We start from the raw sequence: 10,726 nt of genomic DNA on the forward strand, positions 1-10,726 counted from the left end.
ATGAATGAATGAATGAATGAATGAATGAATGAATGAATGAATGAATGAATGGGTGGTGCACCGCCATGGAGGAAATGCGCCTGGCAGAAGTCAGCCAGACACGGGTTTGTTTCTGAGTGTGAAAATGGGGTTTTCATGTTTCCTTTTCTGGTTTGGCATTAATGTTAACGTCTCTGTTATTGGCTGTACACCGACACCATGAGTCAGAGTGCTGGTGGTAGCTACGAGGGGAGAAAAAAACACTGTGAGAGTGGTGACGTCACTGACACTTAAGCCCCTTATCCACAGGGCCTTTTGGGGCTCCTATGTAACCAGTTGGGGCCGATTGCATAGTTTCTCCACAGTGCCTTCAACGATGGAACCCGCACGATTTTTGGGACCTACTTCTCTGGGGTCCCAGGTCTGGTTCTTGTTGGGTCCAGATGTGACATCAGCGCACTGTCGGTCACTGATTGGTCAGGGGGAGGAGTCACTGGATCTTTCAGAAATTTCAGAATCCTAAGAAACTGGCTGCAGATGCCGTCTGATCCGTCCACGCAGACTCGGCTGACCTCTCGGTTCCCCTTGGGCTGTAGGACTGCCCAAATGCTGGGCAGAACTCCTCCCAGAGCGATGGCCACTCCTCCCAGCAGTCTGCCGAGCTCCTCGTCACTGCGGACAGCCAACTGTAGGTGCCAAGGGACGATCCTGTCCCTCCGCTGTCATGAGCCTTGTTTCCTGCTAGTTCCAGGATCTCAGTGGTCAGACACTCGAGCACAGCTGGTAGGTAGATGAGAATGTGTCCACAGAACTTCCTTTTCAACAAACTTGAGATTTGGGGCTGTAGTTGAGATATTATTTGAGCTTTTGAGATGTTAATCAGCTGCTGTTGGTTGTAGAAAACTGCCTTGTTGCCAAGGTTATGCATCATAACAAATGCCCAAAACTAAAAAAGTTTCAGTAAAAATCCTTTCAGCTGCACAGCATCTGATACCAGAGGAAACAACCATCCAAAAAAGGTGATTTACATCACCTATATATAGGTGAACATATAGGTGAACCTATATATAAGTGGAACAAACCAGTTATGTTCCATTTTGGAGTAAGCTGTTTGGGGGAAGAATCAGTTTTGTGTTATGTGTTTCCTTGACTGATGAAGCCTTCCGGATGGAAGGTGAAACGTTTCAGCAAAAAAAGAAAATGTCCAGATGACCTGACTGAAAATTGTTGGATTGTATATCAGGATTATTGAGCATGGCCATTTTAAATAAATAATAAAATTGGTACTTCTTCATGTCAGCACTAAAACAATAATATTTTATTGAAATTTTATTTTATTTGGGGGAAAAAGCAATTTTTCTTACCACCAAGAAATCATTTGGCAGCTCAGCAGAATTTATTTTTACAATTGGAACAAAGAATGTAATATCACTGCTAAGAATGCTAGTGTTCCCACTGCAGGACATAAAGCCACTTGCAGTGGTTCACTTCAAACCAGATGTTGAATCACTATGTTCCTTGCAGATGCTAAAATACCACAGATACCCATGGGAGCACTCAAAAAATAGATTACAGAGCCATTTCATTAATTTACATACAAGGTGAACTGTGACCTCCCCTGAGCGCGGTGACTTAAGTGCTTCAATGATCCCACTTCGCTCTGGTAATTCTCTTCTCATGTAGAAACAGCCCCTGATGGATTCTAAGTTTTATTAAACCTGGGAGCGAGCCATGTGTTCCTGATGGCGCTCTGACAGCTGGGAAAGCCCCACAGTTTATATGTGATGTATTGCTGCGTTGCAGAGGGTAGAATACAAATCTGACTTCTTTCACCTCCCAGTTGGAGAGTCTATGGATTTTAAGACAGTTTAAGTGAGATACGTATAAGACATTTAATGAGTGGTTGGCAAAAGCCTCAGCCCTGTCTAAGGACCCCAGATCACGAGTAAAAACTCATGCAATGTTTGTGGTATTTTTATACTTTCCAGGTATTATTTTGTATTTTAAAATCCTTAGTGTTGGATATGTTCTTACTTGCTTAGTTGGTAGAGCTGTTGCCTCTCAGCAAGAAGGTTGCTGGATCAAATCCCGACCGAGAACCTTTCTGGGTGGAGTATGCATGTTCCCTTCGTTCATGTGCAAATTTGCTCTGGGTGAATCCAGTTTCCCCCCACAGACCAAAAACATGCATGCTAGTCTGATTGGTAACTAAATTGTCACTAGGTGTGCAGACAAAAGGGCGGCTGTGGCTGAGTGGTTAGAGCAGTCGTCCTCCAATAGAAGAGTTGGAGGTTCGAATCCACCAGCAGTCGCATGTTGAAGTGTCCCTGGGCAAGACACTGAACCCCTCATTGCCTCCGATGTGTGTCCGATCGATGTATGAATGTGATAAAGCTCTGATTAGTCTCTTTAGAATGATTTGTTTAATTAGCTTTGTAGAGATCTAGTAGAGTGCTGTATGAATGGGTAAATGAGGCACAGATTGTTGTGTAAAGTGCTTTGAGTGTCTGGATAAGATAAAAAAGCACTATATAATGCCCTATTTGCACTGCCCCTAATAAGCCCCAATTCTGGGCAGCCCGCCACAGAAAGAACCCTTTTGTACCAGTACTTTAGCTAGTATTTTTAGCTGATTTGAGGCTGATTCAGGACCTCTTTTCGTCCCTACTTCTCTGGTGGGACCGAGCGAGCTTAGCCGAGCTGAGTCCAGACTGAAACGTGAATGCAGGACTCTGATTGGTCAGGGGGAGGAGTCACTGGATCTCAGAAACTTTTCACTGAGCCGCCATTTGCAATTTCTCTGGACGCGGAGCAGCAGCTGGATCTATTTTTAAGATTTTAAAAACAATAATGACAACGCCGTGTTTAATTCTGAAGTCCAGGTGTTTTTTTGTGTTTGGTGACCGACTATAAAATTCGAGCGAGCTGTGTCACCGCGGAGGCTCATTCGAGCTGCCGAACCCCGAGCCCCAGCCTCGCCTGCTCACAAAGGCTGGATTCGAGCCCTGGCAGGCGGGAGGACCGGGATGGAGGGACGGGGGTGGAAAAGTTTTTTAAAAACATTTAATGTATAAAAAAATACATTTTTTTTTATCAGTGAACATTTAAAATAAATAAACGGTGCCGACTTTATTGTGAAATCCTGTTTTCCCGTTGACTTTATTCAATAATCTATAAATTAAAGTTAATTCAACTGAAAAATCATAAAAAGACAAAATTATTGGATCTCTCAGGAATATTTCCCTCAAACATGTTTAAAGAAGAGACACAGCCTTTGGTTCAACTTTATTCTAACCCACAGATGTACAAATCACAAAACAAGAATTACACTTTAAATTAAAGCTTTAAATCAAAGCTAAACTTTAATTCAAAGCTAAAAATAATCTGTATACAATAAAAAAATCTGTATACAAGAAACAAAACCACAATGAGCGCAAAAACATCAAATGATGAAGTAGAATATAGAATTTTAAATATAGATATCCCGATGCATGCTCAATAATCCAGGTAGAAAAATCTAAAAAAGTTAAGTCTGGTCCTCTGGACGTTCAAAAAACAAACAAACAAAAACAAAAATGTAGAAACGTTTCTTCTTTCATCCAAAAGACTTCTTCAGTCTGAGGAGCTGTATTCAGCTCAGTCTTATATAAATAGCTATGAGCTGAATACAGCACCTCAGACTGATGAAGTCTTTCGGATGAAAGACGAAACATTTGTACATTTTTTTTTTTTTGTTCGTTTGTTTGTTTTGTTTTTTGAATGTCCAGAGGACCAGACTTAACTTTTTTAGATTTAAATATAAATGTTTTTGTAGAATTTGGTTAATCAGATTTAATTCAGTTCAGTTTATTTATACAGCGCCAAGTCACAACAGAAGTCATCTCAGGGCACTGAACAGAAACATTCATATATAAAATAAGTTAACGGAAACATTCATATATAAAAATAATAATTTAATATTATTTATCTGAGGAGCAGACTGCTTTTCATCGCAGAACTCTCATTAGCAGGACTTGGATTCTGGACACGCCTCCAGAATCTGTCCTAAAGTGCAGGTGTAAATCTAGACTGATCTGAGCCAGGCTGATCTGAGCCAGGCTGAGTAGCGGTGTGCAGGGCTGAGCAGAGTTGGGGCTGATTAGGGTCAGTGCAAAAGGGGCATAAGTGCAGTCCATTTACCATTTACAATGTGAATGTTTGTTTGTCTTGTTTGTCTTTTGCAACCCGTCCAGGGTGTCTCCTGCCTCTTGCACAATGATGGCTAGACATAGACAATAGTAACCCCCATGACAGGGAAAGGAAAAAGAATGTAAAGATAATGGATGGGTGAATTCAAAGGATTATTACAAACGTGTTCTTTTTTACTTCAGGAACTTGGAGTTAACAAATCGTTTCCTAACAGGCATAGATGAAAATCCCATGGGGGGTTAGATGGGATTAGACCAATGGTGTAGTCTTTGTGATACATGGACATACGGAGCATACACAGTAGAAAAACTTGGAAATTTCATTGTACCCACTTAAAAGTGGTCAGTGACACGCGCCTCCATGAGCCCATGTCATGTATCATTGGCAATGATACATGACATGGGCTTGTGTCATTGTCAACACATCTGGAACATTTTATAGACACACTGAGTTGTTTAACCTGTTTTTTGTATAATTAATTCTTCTGTACTTAATACTTGAACATATTATGCGTTGATACTGTTTTATAAATTCTATAACATGTTTTTAATACAAAGTCGACTGTTGTACAAAGTTTGTTGTACATTTATTCAAATAAAAGCATCAGAGAAAGTTGGAAATGTTCAATATGCTTAAAAATCAAAATAAATTGATGATTACATTGTACTAGGAGGTGTACTTTGGTTTCTAAGCACTGTATACCCACTGCAAAAATGTAGACTGCACCACTGGATTGGACTCTCAAATAACTTACTTTGATGCCACCTTGCATCATCCATGCTGGCCCCATCCAGCCAGTAGCTACAATATCTTTCATTCCATCTTTTCAATTTGAGCTTGAGTGCGTTACCAGAGAGGAAAATGTTGAAAATGCTACAAATACACTTGAAAATGAGAAAAATCAGATGAATACAGAAGGGAGAGTTAACAAAGAAGCCTCTGTTTCTGCAGCCGCTACTAAAGTTAGCTCAAACAGTAGCAAAGAACTCCACTTTCTGTCAGAACCTGTTCACAGTGAGCACTGGGATCAACTGTATTCTCAAACAAATTAGAATATTTGGGTTTTATACAGTAATCAGTCATTATACAACATTAGACAAGTATTGAACCTTTGTTTGACAGCTGATTTTTTTACACTTATTCTGCATTATTTATCCTGCAGAGTGAACCCATGAAAATCATTACATCAGGAATACTGAAATGGTAAGAGACACTGTTATAATTTATGAAATTGATAATGTGATTATTAAGTATGCTTGGCCATGCCAGTTCAGCTTTTTAAGTCATTTAAAAATTATATAGCAGCAATTGTTAATATAATAGTAATAAGGGTTCCATCTGTTCATTTTACAACAGAACATTTGACTATACCTTTGGTATCCTCAAAAAATTGCTCTTTATTAATCTTCCTCTTTTTTATATATAATGAAATGGAATATCACCCTTGCTAACAGTACCTGCCATCCACAAAGAACCCTCATATGTCAAGAACTTTCTAGCAAGAGTGTAATGAGTCATTTATGTCATGATACAATATGAGATTTTAACTAAACTTTACTTTACTTTACTTTTAAGATTTGCCACAGACTAAACTGCCTGACCTTTCTCCTGTCTGATTTCTCGTGAGTCTTTTCAGACCTTAAAACAGTGCTTGAGCTTATACAACTTATCTTATTAAAGCTGTAAGAAGTGGCGGTTTTTGATATGGGCGGCAGCTGCTCAGGGCAGCTTCTCGTCAAAGGCAGCACACGCACCCAGTCCCACCCTCAAAGGCGTAAAACATGTTCTTTCATATAGCCTGTCTATCCTACATATCATTTTCTTATCGCCCGCTTGCGGGGAGCGAGCGCCCTCTGCCAGGTGCCGGGCATGTAGCTTGCTGCTGAAGTCTGACACACAGGCTGTCAAAGAAGGTGAGAAGTAAGAGGCGGGAAATTCTATTGACTCCCTTGCTGGGACAGAGATGCATCTAATAGTGCACTTAATAGAATTAGTTCACTAAGTAATTCACACCATTGCTTGCTCCCAAACAAAGCACATTTCATTCATAATATTGTGAATATAGCCAATAGTTCACAGCTTATTTGTGTGAAATTGCTGAAAGAATAATACAAAAATGAATCTGCACACCGAGGAAGGTGAATTAGTTTAGACCTAAGTTGTTTTGACAGATTTTTAGGGGTAGGCGGTGATAATCAACTCTGCTCGAGTGCCAGTTACACACATGGAAGATGGCCAAGAACAGGTCAAAGCTATCATGCTCAGTTTAGAAAACAGAGAAAAGAGCAAGAGGAGAATAAGCAAAAGATAAAGGTCTGCAGCTGTGTCACCTCTTGGAGCAGGAAAGGTGTTACAGTATGTTATGTAGGCTATATCCTGTTGCAAGAAACGCTTACTATTAATGTCCTGGTCAGTGGCCCCCCGCTGACCCCCCATTGGCTCATGTCTCTGTTCCTCATGCCACGTTTCTGCCCATCCTGCCATACTAATGTCTTCATGCTGTGTTCTCCTTCCCATGTCCCCTGCCCCCTCTTGCCAAGATTTCTGTTCCCCAGCTTTGTAATGCCTATCGCCCTTCCTCTGCTCCCGTCTCCCAGCACCACACCTCCTCTGCTCAGTCACAGCAATCAGCTCTCATCTAGTTCACCTGCTCTGCACCCTTTATAAGCTCCATGCTCACACTTCACCAGTGCTGAATTATTATACCTCTCATGGTCCCTGATAGCAAAGCCTTTCATTGTATCTTGTTCACAGCCATAGCTGTGGCTGAGTGGTTAGAGCAGTCGTCCTCCAATGCAAGAGTTGGGGGTTTGAATCTTCCAGCAGTCACATGCCAAAGTGTCCCTGAGCAAGACACTGAACCCCTCATTGCCTCCGATGTGTGTCCCATCAGTGTATGAATGTGATAAAGCTCTGATTAGTCTCTTTAGAATGATTTGTTCAATTATCTTTGTAGAGATCTAGTAGAGTGCTGTATGAATGGGTAAATGAGGACACAGATTGTGTTGTAAAGTGCTTTGAGTATCTCAATTAGATAGAAAGGCGCTATATAAGGACAGTCCATTTACCATTTATCCTTGCCTTGCCTTGAACCCTCGCCTTGCCTCGCTCTCTCTGGATTTTTCTGCATATCTGACCACGGTAACAACCCTTGCTCTCCCTTGACTAGTCTTTGAATTACGTTTTGGCTCTGGCTTCTCTTCTCTGCCCCCTCATGCTTGAAAACTGCTACATCTACTGGATCACAAACATGGATTCCTCTTTCTGGACACTCTACAAGCCTGGACCGTTCCACTGCTGCAATTCACTATCCCGGAGTGGCGTCACCGGCAATAGCGCAACAACAGCACCTGCCACGTACAGACTGAGAAGGTTATTGGCTTTTCCTGTAACCATAGAATCTCCTCGTCCTCGCCAAAGTCACTAACCTCTCTGTCTTTTAAGATTGGTCTCCCGCCTTGGACCTTAACTCCAGCAACAAGCAACCAAAATAATGAAAGCTGTTCTTGTTTTGCACTCCGGTGTCTGGCTTATATTAAATACACAAGCCCCGCTGTTGACAATTAATTAGTATAGCTGTTTAGGACAACATATTTGGTTTTCAGCAGAAAATATTACCATTTTGAAGACTGAAATTCTACTAAAACTAAACTATTACATGGGAAAGTAATATTAGGCCACTATCAGGTCATCTGGACGGTGTATTTTTTCTTTTTTTTTTTTTTTTGCTGAGACATTTCATCCTTCATTCAAAGGACTTCTTCAGTCTGAGGAGCCACCAACAACAACAACGTTGGTGTTTTGAACCACTTTGACATGGCTGCCTCAAAGGAGTTGACGGGGGAGAGGGCGGGCCCCAGAGGCCATCTTATTACCAGCAAACTGTTTTTTTTCCACTATGGGAGTGTGCTGTTTGTGGGACTCAGTTTGTTGGTGGCACCTCAAATTGAAGAGGTCCTTTGGTTGAAGGACGAAACAGCTCATCAAAAAAGAAATCATCCAGATGACCTGACTGAACATTGTTGGATTTTATACCTGGATTATTGAGCATGAACTTTGGTATTCGGCAATTGTTTTATGCCAGATGCCTTCCTGACAGACCCACATACCACGGAGCTGCCACGGGGGGGGGGCCGGAGGGAGAAGGGGGGGGGGGGGGGGATTTATCCAAGGGCCAGAGTGGGGAAAGTGAAGGTAGAGGCAAATGAGGGTCCTTTACTTTTTCCACTTACATTTTGATGTTAAGGTCAGCAGGGGTATTTGGACTGTTGACCTTCTGATCACAGGTTTGCTTCTCTAACCCTTGATCTGTGTGAAATCATAGGAATGAATGAGTCTAACATTGTTACAGTTTGCACTCGGTTTTTTCCTTTTCTCATCACTCTGTTCACTGTTTGACTTTTTCTTCTCTGCTCTCCTGGGTTTTTCCTCTGCTGCTTCTGCCAGCCTCTTTACATGCCACACCTCCCTCTCTGATTGCTGCTGATGGTTTCTACCTGTTTCTGGGTGTATATATACTTCCTGCTTTCTCCACTACATTGCCAGATCAACTGCTTGCTTCCAGCCACAGTTATCCGGCGTACTCTTCTTGTTCACAGCTCTTTAATCTTGAGCCACACCTGATTCCCTCGACCACGCTTTTTGCCTGTCCCTTTTGTGCCTCAGCCTTCTGACCTTGTTTACGACCTATGCCTGTTTTTGGATTTTGTCTTTTCCTCTCCCTATCGGTACTGTCTCCTCTTCTGATCCCATGTATGAACCTTGCTCATCCTCGACTACGCCTTTGGATTTCCCTTGGTCTCTGCAGCTTTGTGTCTCCGCTGGAGCGTCCCATTACAACAAGAAAGGTTAATATTTCATCAGACCGTCTGTATTCAGATAACTACTCGTTATTCTGTCAAACACTAATCTTGCCCCTCTGTATCATTTTAGATACAGTTCCTGCCCCTGGACCTGAGACTCCAGAATCTGTTTATTTACATAATAAACATTTTAAAAACCTTTCTGAGTCTGTGTGTAGGATCCTCTGCCCTCAGATCTCTGACAAACATGGCAGGACTGATTGTAAGTTGAGATTAAAAACTGTTGATTGATGAAACCAGGATCAGACTTTTTAAGGGGCTTAAGCGTAGTAAGCCCCTTGGGAGCAAAACCCTATGGTTTTGAGGGCCCAAATATAGTATTACTGTTTTTAATAAATACAAGTTTTTCAAATGATTCAAATTTTCAAATTATTTAACTTACTTTTTAAAAAAACTTATTTCCAATGAGGTGCAAGCCCACATCAATGGAAAATAAATTAATTTCCTGAAGCCTACATCATTTAACAACTGCTTACTTTACTGTAGATTCTGGTGGGTTTGGCTTAGTTTGCCTTAGATGTTTTTTTTTCCTCTTTCATTTTAATCTTTCTTCAGTGCTACTGTCTCGTACTCCTGAGCATAGGTGTATCACAACAATTATATGTGAAGTGGACATGTCCCCCTTACATTTTAAATTTTTTTGTTTGGAAACCCCCCCCCCCCCATCCCCCACCACCACCACCACCACACATACACACACTTTTACCATTAAATATTATTAGTTTGCCCAGCACTGTTTCTATTTCTTAGTGAACAAATCCATTCCACTTGATTAATAGGAGAATACTCAAACCACTAAAAGTCCACTCTGGATTTTCCTGGTTACCTACAACAACAACTCACCACACTGCATGCAGTGTTTCAGTGAGATCACTTGATGGGGCAGGGGGGTGAAGTGTAGACACCTTTGTTAATGTTAGTGTGGGCAGTTGTTGACCAGGGTGGGGGTGAAAAGGATGTGTGAGAGAAACAGAGCACTATGTCTGCAGCATCTTAGCTAGTGCATCTGTGTTGTGTGCCGCTAGCTTAGCGCTACGTTAGTGTCAGTTGTCGACCGGGGGGGGGGGGGGGGGGGGGATTGTGTCATCAGGACACTCTGAAATAGTTATTGAATCAAGTGTTTACTTATGTAGGTACATGTAAATGTTTAATAACCTGTTAAAATACACCAGAATGCAGGAAATGGCATCTACTTTATTCAAAATTTTATGGGGAAGGATACCCAGACCCCCTCCATCAGTGTGTCCCCCCCACATTGCAAATGCTTCAGATGCCAATGATACTGAGGCTGTAGGTTGAAACCCAGGTTGCTTCATGAAGGGCACTCCACATAAAACAACAGCCAAATCTTTCGTGTGAGTTTGGTTGATGTGTCCACGTTGCAGAAGGGAACAGCCAAAACAACAACAACGTTAATACAGTACTACTAGTTTCACTAAATTACTTTGTAATTTTATGACACAGTGGTTGCTGATATTTATATTGCTTTGTGAAAGATTGATGTTTTAAGTAATAATCAGGTCAGGTAGTAGGTGCTTTTTTTTCCCCTCAGATTTTAATTTTAAACCAAAATACTGTTGTTGCAATTTATTTTGTTATATCAAGGTCATCATAAATATAGTGTTCATACGGCTTTATGAAAGCTTGTTGCAGTGTTGCATGTTTTTTTTTTTCTTTCTCATTGCAAGTCACTTTAA

Source organism: Nematolebias whitei, chromosome 12 (assembly GCF_014905685.2).
Source record: "Nematolebias whitei isolate Nwh7 chromosome 12, NemWhi1, whole genome shotgun sequence".
Lineage (NCBI taxonomy): Eukaryota > Metazoa > Chordata > Actinopteri > Cyprinodontiformes > Rivulidae > Nematolebias > Nematolebias whitei.